The sequence below is a fragment of the Ostrinia nubilalis genome, chromosome 20, assembly GCF_963855985.1.
Source record: "Ostrinia nubilalis chromosome 20, ilOstNubi1.1, whole genome shotgun sequence".
Taxonomy (NCBI): Eukaryota; Metazoa; Arthropoda; class Insecta; order Lepidoptera; family Crambidae; genus Ostrinia; species Ostrinia nubilalis.
The window spans coordinates 1,553,714-1,566,444 of record NC_087107.1 but is presented as its reverse complement, the minus strand read 5'-3'; positions in this window follow the sequence as shown (position 1 = coordinate 1,566,444).

Here is a 12,731-nt window from a genome sequence, read left to right as displayed (position 1 = left end):
GAGTAAGGTCACTGTTGCTTACTAGTGGCGAAGACAGTGGCGCCAAGTAGTTATCACTGAAGCTTTGAAATTTGAAACTTGTAGTTTCTGAGATTTCGCGATGAATGAGTCAGTAGCTTTTATAGCTATATAGCATTTTAGTTCGTTAATAAAATAATGACAGTCATGTTTTCAGTCGTTATTTGGCCCCCGTAGACCAACTAAATTACTTATTACTGTTATTAGTATAAAGTTTCAGTTCCTGGTAGCTAGCACTAGGCATAAAACTACTAGGCGATCAATACTAGCTAATAATTTAACATTGATGTTCGGTAGCACGCAGACCATAAACGGAGCGATAAGCTGTAGCGATTTTGGTCATTACGAAAGATCGTGTATGGTAAAAGCTGCACATGAGATCTGATAACATTTTAACAGTGCGAGCCATAAGGTTTCGTCTTGACAACGTTTTACATGAAAATGTTTTTGGTGGGACTTTAGTTTCAGTTCAGACTATCTTACGTAAGAAGTCACTGTCTCTTTTTATGCAACGCTAATAATAGGTATCCGAGGAAATCATTGTCTTGACTGACAAGACTTGCATGTCATGATAAAAGATAAGCTTTGACCGTGTTAAATAGGCGTCCCTATTTAACACAGTCAAAGCTATGTTTGTTATCTTACGCCCGTATTCACAGACGGTACTTGCTTAAGTGAAGGAACAAATCGAACGCACAGCGCTGAATAGAGCTCTGTGATTGGTTCGTGTGTTAGCCTGAGCACCCACGCGCACTTTGAGATCTCATAGTAATGTTTATGAATAGGTACAATATAGTAATCGAGCTCTTCTGTTTATCTTCACTTCACTATCAACCGGCCAATCTGAAATTTATTCTGAAGTGGACTTCCTATGGCTAAAACGATGATGATGAAATTTCTTTGAAGTGTTGCCTCACAAAATTTCTTTGAAGTACCTTTGCCGTCACAAAATCGCTACTGCCATAACTATGAACGACCCCTTCGGAAGAATTGCGAGTGTTTAAAAAGGGTTCTTTGACCCGGACGGCACGGCAAGTTGCGTTTCTCTGCATTGCCGTATAAACTCTACCTCGTTTATGGTTCGCGTCAAACACCTCTGGCTCAATGGTGATAGGATTTTGCACTATTTGACGTATCTTTTGAAGCGATTTCTTAGTTGTAGACGAGGTTTTGGGGTAGGTGGGGTCAAACACGTCTCTGACCGTGGAGCTACGGGTTGTTTATAGCTTGGAACAAACATGGCTACTGAATACTTGAAATAAGTCTTATAATTTTTTCTGTATTAACTGAAAACAACATCTCTAGAGACTTGTACTTATATCATAGACCACAGTTTCTTCCCCAACGTGATAAAAGTATAAAAGTATTTATCTATGTCTCATTACAATGAAATTATTATAATCAAGATAGGGTATGTTTTATATCTAAATAATACAAAATACGATTGCTATTCTATCATCATCATCATCATTTCAGCCACAGGACGTCCGCTTAAAATAAGCTTCCCCAAGTTATTTTATTCTTTATTATTTACTCATATTCTAAAAATTAACTTCGACAATCTGTTTATTGGATCGGGAAGTCGATAGTCGTTCAGTAGAGATGGTAAGAGCCACTCAAGTACTTCAGCTTAAGTGTTGTCTTAACACAGAAGGGCACAAGAGATAGATGTGATAAAATAAATAAAAGGTTTATAACAGAAAATAAGTTAAATAGTAGTAGTTAAAATCTAATCTACATAAATATAATATAACTCAAAGGTGACTGACTGACTGACATAGGGATCTATGAACGCACAACCCAAACCACTGGACGGATCGGGCTGAAATTTGGCATGCAGGTAGATGTTATGACGTAGGCATCCGCTAAGAAAGGATTTTACAAAACTCCACCCCTAAGGGGATTAAACGGGATCCACACGTACGAAGTCACGGGCGGCCGCTAGTAAAAAAAAATGTATAACCTCCTGTAACTTTTATTTTTTTATTTAGGTACTAGCGGCCGCCCGCGACTTCGTGCGCGTGGATCTCGTTTTACCCCCCCTTCATCTATCTTACGCGGTTCAGATTTTTTCATACAAATGTTTTTTCCCGCTAACTCCCGTTCCCGTGAGAATTTTGCAATATCCTGTTGTAACTAAGCTTTAAGTTTACTAAGGTACCTGCATGCCAAATTTCAAGAGTCTATCTTACGCGGTTTAGATTTTTTCATACAAATGTTTTTTCCCGCTAACTCCCGTTCCCGTGGGAATTTTGCAATATCCTGTTGTAACTAAGCTTTAAGTTTACTAAGGTACCTGCATGCCAAATTTCAAGAGTCTATCTTACGCGGTTTAGATTGTTTCATACAAATGTTTTTTCCCACTAACTCCCGTTGCCATGGGAATTTTGCAATATCCTGTTGTAACTAAGCTTTAAGTTTACTAAGGTACCTGCATGCCAAATTTCAAGCGTCTAACTTAAGCGGTTAAGATTTTTCGTACAAAAGGATTTTCCCGCTAATTCCCGTTCCCGTGGGAATTCCTAAGTATCCTATAACCTGCCCAGGAGTATGAATAATTGTACCAAGTTTCGTTAAAATCCGTCAAGTGGTTTTTGTTTCTATAAGGAACATACAGACAGACAGACAGACAGACAGACAGACAGACAAAAATTTTACTGATTGCATTTTTGGCATCAGTATCGATCACTAATCACCCCCTGATAGTTATTTTGAAAATATATTTCATGTACAGAATTGACCTCTCTACAGATTTATTATAAGTATAGATTACTTAAAACCGGGGTGGAGTTTCGTAAAATCCTTTCTTAGTGGATGCCTACGTCATAACCTGCATGCCAAATTTCAGCCCGATCCGTCCAGTGGTTTGGGCTGTGCGTTGATAGATCACTATGTCAGTCAGTCACCTTTGAGTTATATATGTATATTTATATTAACTACCTGGCCAGGCAGGTGCAACGGGTTATTTAGGTATTGTAATGTTTTCTTTTGATTTTTAAGGGTACTAAGTAGGTACACCGTCTGTATTGCATTTAAAATACATTCCTTGTAGAGTGTATCTTTATGTACATTGTGAGTTACCTAACAACTTACTCAATTCAGCAGCTTAAATTGTAACACACTTGTTACACGTGCTGCGAACATTTTATTCAACAGCTTTAAAATCTACCTCTGTAAGCGCTTGCAACATGTAACCACCACAACTTACACGTGCTATTAGTGCATTTTATTTTACAGCGGGATATACAGGCTGGCTGCTCAACGAGTTACGTTCTTCTTTATGACAAGGTGCTCTATTTTTAAGAAAACAATGTATCTTTAAGGCTGGGTTAACGGCTAACGTCAAAAATCTGTCAAACTCCATACAAAAAGCACCGGTTATCGTTAAAGTTACAGTCAAAGTTAGGCGGTACAACTCACTCAGCCTAAGTTTTAAAGTGATATTAGCTGGTAATGTCTGCCTTTCGAACTTTCATTTTAATTTGAGTAGTTTTTTCCCGAGACTTTGATTGTGTTAAGCCTGTCCTGCTAAATCCGCCCAGTACTTTTTGCAGGAAGGAGTTACTAATATCCATCCTTGCACCTTTTACGTTTACACCTGGAAAAATAAGCACCTATTTATCAATTTTATGTTCTTATGGCAAAAGCTACCTTCACGACAACGCATTAACTTATAACAGCTATTAAACTAACGTGTCCGTTATTTACCACCCTGTATGGCACGGGAAGCTCTTGCAACTATGAAAGTGGACGTTAAACCACCTGAAACAAAGTTAGCTACACGTGTCGAGTGTATCTAGGACGATACTGTAAGGCTATACGATGCTCGGTAACCTTTGTTTGATGTCAGTACAGAATTAATGACTATCCCGTACATTGTAGGAATAAGTTGGATGGTGCTGAAAACTGAAAATAATGTTATCAAAATTATAAACGACAGTAATTTTTAAAAGTATTTTTTTTTCAACTTCTACTTTAGTAAGGTACTTCCATTTTTCTGTTTGATTTTTTTTTATCCACAACGAGGAAGCTCTTGGCCTGTATCTCACCTGATGGTAAGTGCCGATCAGGCCGAAGGTGGAAGCGAGCTTCACCCGGAATCCTCAAACACGGAGGAACTGGCTATCTTACCTCTAACTGCCGGAACACAACAATGCTGTTAACATTGTTGTTATGGCGACAGACTTAGGTAAGATGGTGGTAGCTAGCCAGGCGGACTTAGAACAAGCCCTATCACCAACCAAACCGAACAGAAAAATCTGCCCCCACTGGGAATCGAACCCGGGACCTCTGCGTCTGAAGCAGGTGGTCTTACCACTAGATCACAGAGGCGGTTATGTTGATGGAGTAGTTGTTGAGTGGTTGAGTTAGTTATTATCACCCAATATCTAGCACTGGGTATAAGTGAAAGAGCTGCTGAACTCTCTATCTCTACTGTTCAGTGTACGAACATTTTTAACGCGTGAGTACTATTAGTATAAATGTTACAAAGATACGGGCACCGCTAAGTAGTAATCAATCTTTTATCACACTTATAGGTTTTTATAATTCCCAATGTCAGTCTTGTAAATATTTAATTTTGTGCAAATGATATGATGTGATGAGACGCTTTCTAGAAAAACAAATGAACATAATATTTTATTACATTATAGCATGAGGATAAACGTGCGTTCATTGGAGAAACACCTAAACTTTAATTTTTGTTCCGTGATTTTGAAATATTAAATTTTCAATATGGTTCATAAAATCTAGGAGCTTAACTGGGTCAGCGCCTTAATTACCGGGTATTCACATTACTGCATGCAGTCAGGGTAATTGCGTGCATTTGGCCGAGTGCGCGGTCGCAGGTGATTTGATAGACCTATTTAGTGGTAAGGTGGACAGACGACCTCGAGGCAGCAAGAAGGCGCTAGATGCAGACCACTTACAATGGGGCAATCTGGAAATCATTGACTGAAATGATGATTTTTAGTGGTGGTCTAAAATGATATTCATCATCATCAGATAATTTAGTTTCCACTGAGCTAAGCTAGTGGATGATTCGGCCTAAAAATTCCCATACTGGTTCTTACCAGATGAGCTTTAATTTTCGCATTATTCGCCCCTTAGTTGCGTCCTACGACATACATTTACGGCATTTAGAACAATTTTAATATTTAATATGAGAAAGTCAACTTTACATTCAATATTTGGTATGTTTTCACACCTAAACTGCGTTCGACGATGAAAGAACGACACGATATTATTTTGGCTGACAGCAAAATTTTATGGGAATGAAAAAGAGGATTCAGAGGATTTCACTTGCCAGTCATTCAATATGGAGTGCTTGGGAGCATAGCAAAAGACTCTCCTGTCTTCAAATTCCAAGTTGAACTCTTCAATTTATTGATTATCAATTTTCATATTCGTCAGGTAATTTTATTGCAATTATGATATTGCAATTTGCAATCGCCTTGTTTCAGACCCCAGTCACGTAGCATTAACTCATTACGCTTGGGAATACCTTGCCAATATAGTTATTTACAAAGTATCAACTACAGCAATATTTAAGTACGATAGTAATTGCACTATAGGTAGTCAAATAAGCTATATTGTAGGTGTAGTTTAAATGTAGCTCTATAGGTTTTGGAAATATCAGTATTGTAATTAACTACTACACGGATGCCTCAATCCTCAAAACTAAAATACCCTTCACTGTTCTTAAGACTACTAGTACTTATTATTATTTTGTGCTACTATTCACAAACATTAATATGAGGTCTCACAGTGCGCGTGGACGCACAGGGTCACACATGAACCAATCACAGAGCTCTATTCAACGTTTTGCGTTCGATTTGCTTCTTTACTTAAGCAAGCGTCGTTTGTGAATACGGGTGTAACACACATAGCATAGTGCTTTGTAGGATTGTGCGGTAGTGGAGCGGTGCAAATGTGGTGACATGACAGCTCATTTCAGTATGTAAACATAATCAAAAGCACAGCTGAAATTCTTGCTGACATTTGACTTAACAAAAACCCGCACCACTATATGAAGGATCCAACTCAACTAAGCATAATTGTATTACGCCTGTAGTTAACTGTAGAGTAAATCTAAATATATTTCAAAGGTGACTGACTGACATAGTGATCTATCAACGCACAGCCCAAACCACTGGACGGATCGGGTTGAAATTTGGCATGCAGGTAGATGTTATGACGTAGGCATCCGCTAAGAAAGGATTTTACGAAACTGCACCCCTAAGGGGGTAAAACGGGACCCACGCGTACGAAGTCGCGGGCGGCTGCTGGTGTAAACATAATAATATCAAAAGAATTACTGAAGTCTTGCTGACGTTTGACGTAACAAACACCATTGTAGAATAAATATTGTATAATCGAGTAAGTAACTTATTTATCTCTTCGAAAAACAGAATAAATTCAACTTGACAAAGTTAATACTCGTATCGCTGCGCATAACTTTCCTGTTTTTAAGTTTCTTTCGACAGTGCAGCTGGCGCAAATTGCAAGCTTTTATTAAAATTTCAGTTCGGATTCGTGACAGAGGCAGTGCTAGTTGAAATTGTAGAACGGCGTCCTAGTTATTAAGCCGATTTTTTCAATGTTTTCGTAATGTGATTGTGATGCCTCTGGTTTTTGGGATTAGATTTTGTATTTGAACGACTGCTTTATTTACTAGGGCACTATTTAAGTTGTGAGCCTCGACAACATAACGTGTTGTTAGACGACATCTGATACTTTTAATGAAAAGTTTGACATTTTTGACTACAACCTTATTCAAAACTTTTTATCATTTGAGCACGTTTTGTATTATTAACATTGAATTGAAAATTATCTTGACTACAAAAACATGGAATTGACTTGCGGAAATTTTCGCGCGAAGATTTATTATGACTTTAGACGTGGTTAATCAATACAAAACTGAAGCGGTCAGCTAAATTTCACTTTTGGTGATAAAGATCTGTCCTTTACCATTGTAAAACGCTAGTTTAATAAGTATAATATTGTATGTCATTGGCTCACCAGTGAACTTTGCGAAAGTCGTCCAAAATTACTAATAGTGGCGGAAAACATTGATGTTGTCAGAAAAATAGAAGAGAAACCTCGTCATGTGATATATCGTAGGATTGAGATAATCCTAGGCATTAATTCCACTAGCAGTAATAAAATATTGTATGACCATATTATGGTTAATACGTTTTTTCTCGCTGGATGTCACAAAATTTTTCAAACGCTCAATAGGACGCTTGTGTCGTTTAGTTCTTGGAAATGTTTGATAAATACGTTAAAAAAGCTTTAAAAGCCGTTTCTAAAATTGTGACAGTTGACGAATTAAGGATCTATGCATAATGACCCTAAAAATAAACAGCTATCGACTATGGAGGTGTTTTAAGATGAACCAATTCCAACAAAAGTCCCATGCGCTCGGAACACTTTGAAACTTACGGTCGCCTATTTTTCCGAAATATCCGATTATATGACAGAAACGTCACTAGAGAAATTTAGAATGGTTAATTCTTAATAGTAAACAGCCACTTTTTTTCCAAAAGTCTTCAGTTTAATAAGGGAAACTGGCCAGCATAGTCGAATTGCCATTCGTGACGAAAATGTGAGCTTTTACACGTCTCGTCAAACAACTGACTATTTGAACACTTAAAATATGAAATAAACAGGTCCAACGCTACAAAATTCTTGCTTAGAATCTAAACACTTCTTTAGGTACCCATTATATTAAAATTAAATGCGTGAACAGCGATTTATGTAGCCAGAAGCAACTGTCGGTGCGGTCAAAAACCATGCTTTGGAGGTGCCTCAAGCTGAGTGGAAAAAATGCTATGAAAAGTGTTTCGGACACATTAAAAAGTACATTAATCATGAAAGACAATACCAATAAACGCAATCAATACCATTTTAATAATATACTACTTTGTTTTCATAGTTAGGCTCACAACTTAAATAGTGTCCCACGTACCTTGTCGACTAAACTAGCTTTATAAATAACAATTTAGTTAAGAGCGTTTACGCCGTTTGGCGCAAAAACAGTACTTTTTCAACTCGTTACAATCATTAACCAGTAATACTACAAATATGTTATAGGCATAAATAGTTGGGCAATTTCATCGTCTAAATAGTTAATTGAGAAAATATTGCGATTACTTTAGCATTTAAGAATTCTATCAAGATAAGTCCACACAGGTTTTGTAAATTTCCACTTTAGCGTCAGTTTACAAGCTGAAATTTTTATAAAAATGCTGTGAAAACGATTTAACAAACATTTATATCCTATAGCATAGATCCTTGGGCAAATAGTTATCTGAGAAAATTTTTAGATTTAACCATTTTACAATAAGAAATCACAAATTAAAAGAACGTGAAATACCCAAAAATCAAAGTGATTTTTTCACCAATATTCTTCCTTTATTCAACACAAAAATAGCTTAATTTAATAGAAGAATATCTTATCTAAAATATTTACTTTGAAATTTAAAATAATTCATTGTAATTTTTTTTCTATGAGTATTTGAAAACTACTATAAATCGCCGCGCACGAATCGTTCAAATTCAGTCCGCCTCGAGGCGTTCCAGAGTGAGGTCACGTCGCTCGGTGCTCTGCTGACATGTGTCACGCGTACGTTGATCTTTGACAGGTAGCTGGGCTTTTATAGTGTATCCGCAAAATCTTGGTGGTAGATTTTGCGATCACGTGGTAATTAAAATATTTTATTGATATTTTTATTACAGTCTATTTTTACTACTAATTCTATTTCAGACGTAATGAAAAATAAAATTAAGTTATTTTTAGCGATGAAACGAAAACGAATGACGAAAATTTGGAACAGCAAGTTATGTATGTATACCTACTAATATTATAAAGAGGAATAATACTAATATTTTATTTGCCATAAATAGGTGGTTACAGAATAGTTAATAGGAATGCTCTGCCAGCAGAGTCCCACCTAGTTGTAGGGGGAACATACACAACATATTACAGTCGGAAAATCTTTGCGGTAGGTACCTCGGATTGTAGTTAGTTGGACAGTGGTCATTTGACGGCCACTTGAATCGTCTCACCCCTAAGCTTTTGGCTACCGCCGGCGCACTAAGCCGGTTGATGCCTAATCTCGGAGGCCCGGCTGCACTGAGTCGCTGACTATACTTTTGCGTCGCGCGTTATAATATGGTCCTATATGGGGCTCAAGTATGGCACAGTGCTGTGTAGTCGTGGAGCATCCTACTGTTCAAAAAAGCGCAACGCATGATATCACTGAGGCACAGGCTGAGGTAATTCGTGGATACCGCATAGTATCCGCAGTCCGTCTATTCCCGGTTGTGGACACTGACTATGTCCCTACTGAGGATAAATGGGAAAAAAATATTGTCATTAGTTGCGACGTATAACAATCCTACTAATAAACGTATTATAAATGCGAAAGTTTGGATGTCTGGATGTTTGTTACTCTTTCACTCAAAAACTACTGAACGGATTTTGTTGAAACTTTACAGTATTATTGTTTATAAACCAGATTAACATAATTATAGGCTATAATTTATGACGATGTGACAAATAAATTTCAATAAATAAATAAGACGTGTCTAAAAAGCGCAATCTATCGTCATTGGTTAAAATCTACAGCGCTGGACAAACTACTGTTTTTGACGTTCGTAAATATTCATGCGGGGGAAGCCGTGAAACGCCATCTATCAACATGATATCAAACAACAGATTTTACGAACTAAGGAGTAAAAGGAGGTCCACGCGTACGAATTATTAATAAAATTAATAATATTTGTATTCATCTGGTCTTACATTCAATGACTTTTACTTTACGTATGTCATGCACGATGACATTTGTGTCAATATTTGTGTACGTCCCCACTAGGCATAATTGGGATGTATTTTTCTAATTTGTCATAAGTTGTGAGAAAGCCTGTAGCTACAACTGGGAAAGTATGTGTCACCACTGGTGACAATCGATATTATTTATATCATTTATCCTCAGTGGCGACAAAGCTAGTGTCGACAACCGAGAATAGACGCCAGTTGCGAGGTGACCATAGGTCCCAAGGGGAAATGTACGTGTACGTGCACCACGAGAGGTGGAAACCAAAAGGTAGAGGCTTGAGGATCTAGGCCTTAGAGTGCTGAAGGGTACGCCTGGCCGTCAGCCAAATTTTACGTCGCACCATAGAGGCAGTTCTGCCTGTATTAGAGGAGTGGGTGCGACGGTATGATCGCCTCACACAAAGGGCGACCCAGGTTCTACCGGGCCATGGGTGCTTCGGGCCATTCCTCCACCGTATAGGCCGAGAGCCTGTAGATGGTTGTCAGTTAACACTGCAGTCTTGGCACGTGAGTCACCGCAGCAGACTGACACGCTCCAACAGTGCCCAGCCTAAGCGAACGAGCAGCGGTTGGAAATGACCTCTCCCTACCAATCGGGAAGAGGCGTGAGATAGATAGATAAATTGTTTATTTGTTGTAACACACTTTTTTTTAATGCTTTTAACACACACATTATGTATAGTTGCTATTGAAATTCAATTCAATATCGAAATAAAGTTAGTTAGTCAAGAAACACAGTAGGTGACACCACTGGTATTTTTTTACACAGGTTAGTAATAATTTCAACAGTTGCAACATAACAAAAGTGACAAAACAACATAAGATAAAGATTACTAGCGTTTCAAATAGTTCCCTGCGTCAGAGTGATGTGTGCCGCAGCGATGCAAAAAGCAAAGAGCTCAGTATAAACATTACCCTCAAAAGGGCAGAACACTGATTTTCAGCTTTTGCTAGAGAACGCATGAAGCGTACAGGTACGGAATGAACCCGCTTGCTTTCGGAAACAATATCTACATTAGTATAAAATATATGATGAGACAAATAATCTTATGGTATAGCGTGCTTACTTTCTGTGAAAGTGTTCTTTCACAGAAAGAAGCAGTGGAAAGGGGGAGCGAGAGGCCTCAGCCGACACTCCGGTTATCCGCCGCCGACACCCTGGGCGCAAGAGGACAGCTTATGGTCTCCAACTGTCCCTTCCTAACAGGCCTCGGTCGCTAGACATGGAGGTGTCTGGTGGCGGCTAAGAACGAATGCTACAGGCAACAGCCAATGGCGATGTCCCGTGTTCCCTCATATCACTCATATGGATAATGGCAGAAACAGTCAGGTTTTTAGTGGGTGTAGGGGCTACCCACCTTCTAGTAGGAAGAACCCCACATAACCCACTAGCTGCCCCCGCAGCTGGTGGGTATGAAATGTTATGCATTTTCCGGATAAAAAAGAATAGTTAACAGGAAAAGTTTGTTTTGAATAGAACCGATTTGAAAAAATCTCTCACCATTAAAATTCAATTTTTTTTCTGCTGAACATAGGCTGTATAAAATATTCTCAAAATAGTATAAAACCTTTGATAATTTACTATTTGATAAAGAATTTACGTATTTATTATTGATTAGGACTAATGTATACCATTATTTATAATTATGGAGTCGGTGTTGGAAGATTTGAAGATTTTATAGTTTCCTTGAGCTGTCACTTGACGGCCTGGCACACTTTTACGATGGTGGATCAAAGTATTTTGGTTTAACTATAGAGCGTGAGAACACGCACACAGTCATAATTATTTTAGTGTGAATAAAACTAGCATCGAAATTACCTAAACTTGACATGCCACGCTAGACGTAAACGCTCTTAACCAGTTCCTCCGTGGTTGAGGATTCCGGGTGAAGCACGCTTCCACCTTCGGCCTGATCGTCACTTACCATCAGGTGAGATACAGACCAAAAGCTTCCTCGTTTTGGATAAAAAAAAATTAAAATAGTTTTATTTTTCCTGCATTCAGCAGACTGTAAAAGAGACTTTCAGTATTTTTGCGGAAGTAGGTAGACAATTTCCTTAGCTAAATGTTTATAGGCTTTAAAATATACTGTGCTTATTTAGTACAACTAAAATCACATCAATACTAAGAATTGCTGTTGCAAATCTATTTATTTTTTTGTACAATACGAAAGATTTTTGTACCTAAACCTTATTGATAGGCCTCTTTCCCGAGACTATTAATAGCCGCAGCAGTACTTAACTACTTTAACAGCGCTAATCAATTTGACATCCTCACCTAAGCCAACCTACCCCAAACTACGTAACGGGCACTCGCCAGTGAAACGTCATCCGCCATTACGTTAACGCCCCTTTTCGCGTGCACCAAAACACAATATCCCATGAATATTCTACGCGCATCGTTTAAAAAGCGCAAGCGAAAATAATCCCAATAAAAGCTGGCTGTGAAACCCCAGAATTGTAAAACAAGTAAGACTGTCTGTCGCCGTACAAAGACTCTCGCATGACATGGGCTGTATCGACCGGAGCGGGCGACGCGCGCACTCAAATAAACGAATGTTTGCCAATTTTGTTCAATTGCAAATTCCAATTCCAAATTCAAATGCTCTTTCTAACTCTTCTTTGTTTATTTATAAATCATTCTAAATTCAAAAAAATGTATTTTTCTTTTTAATTGCAGCTTTAAATTTGAAATACGATTCCATTTTCAGTTTTTGAAGTTTCAAAAGTGGAACAGAATGATTTTTGTTTTTTAAATTCAATTTTCGAACTCTTTAGTTTTCGAAAAGAGGTTCCAAGCAAATACATTCAGGTTTTTGAAGTGCCAATACAGCCAATACGAGGCACCCTGCGCCCAGTAGTGAGAGAGTAG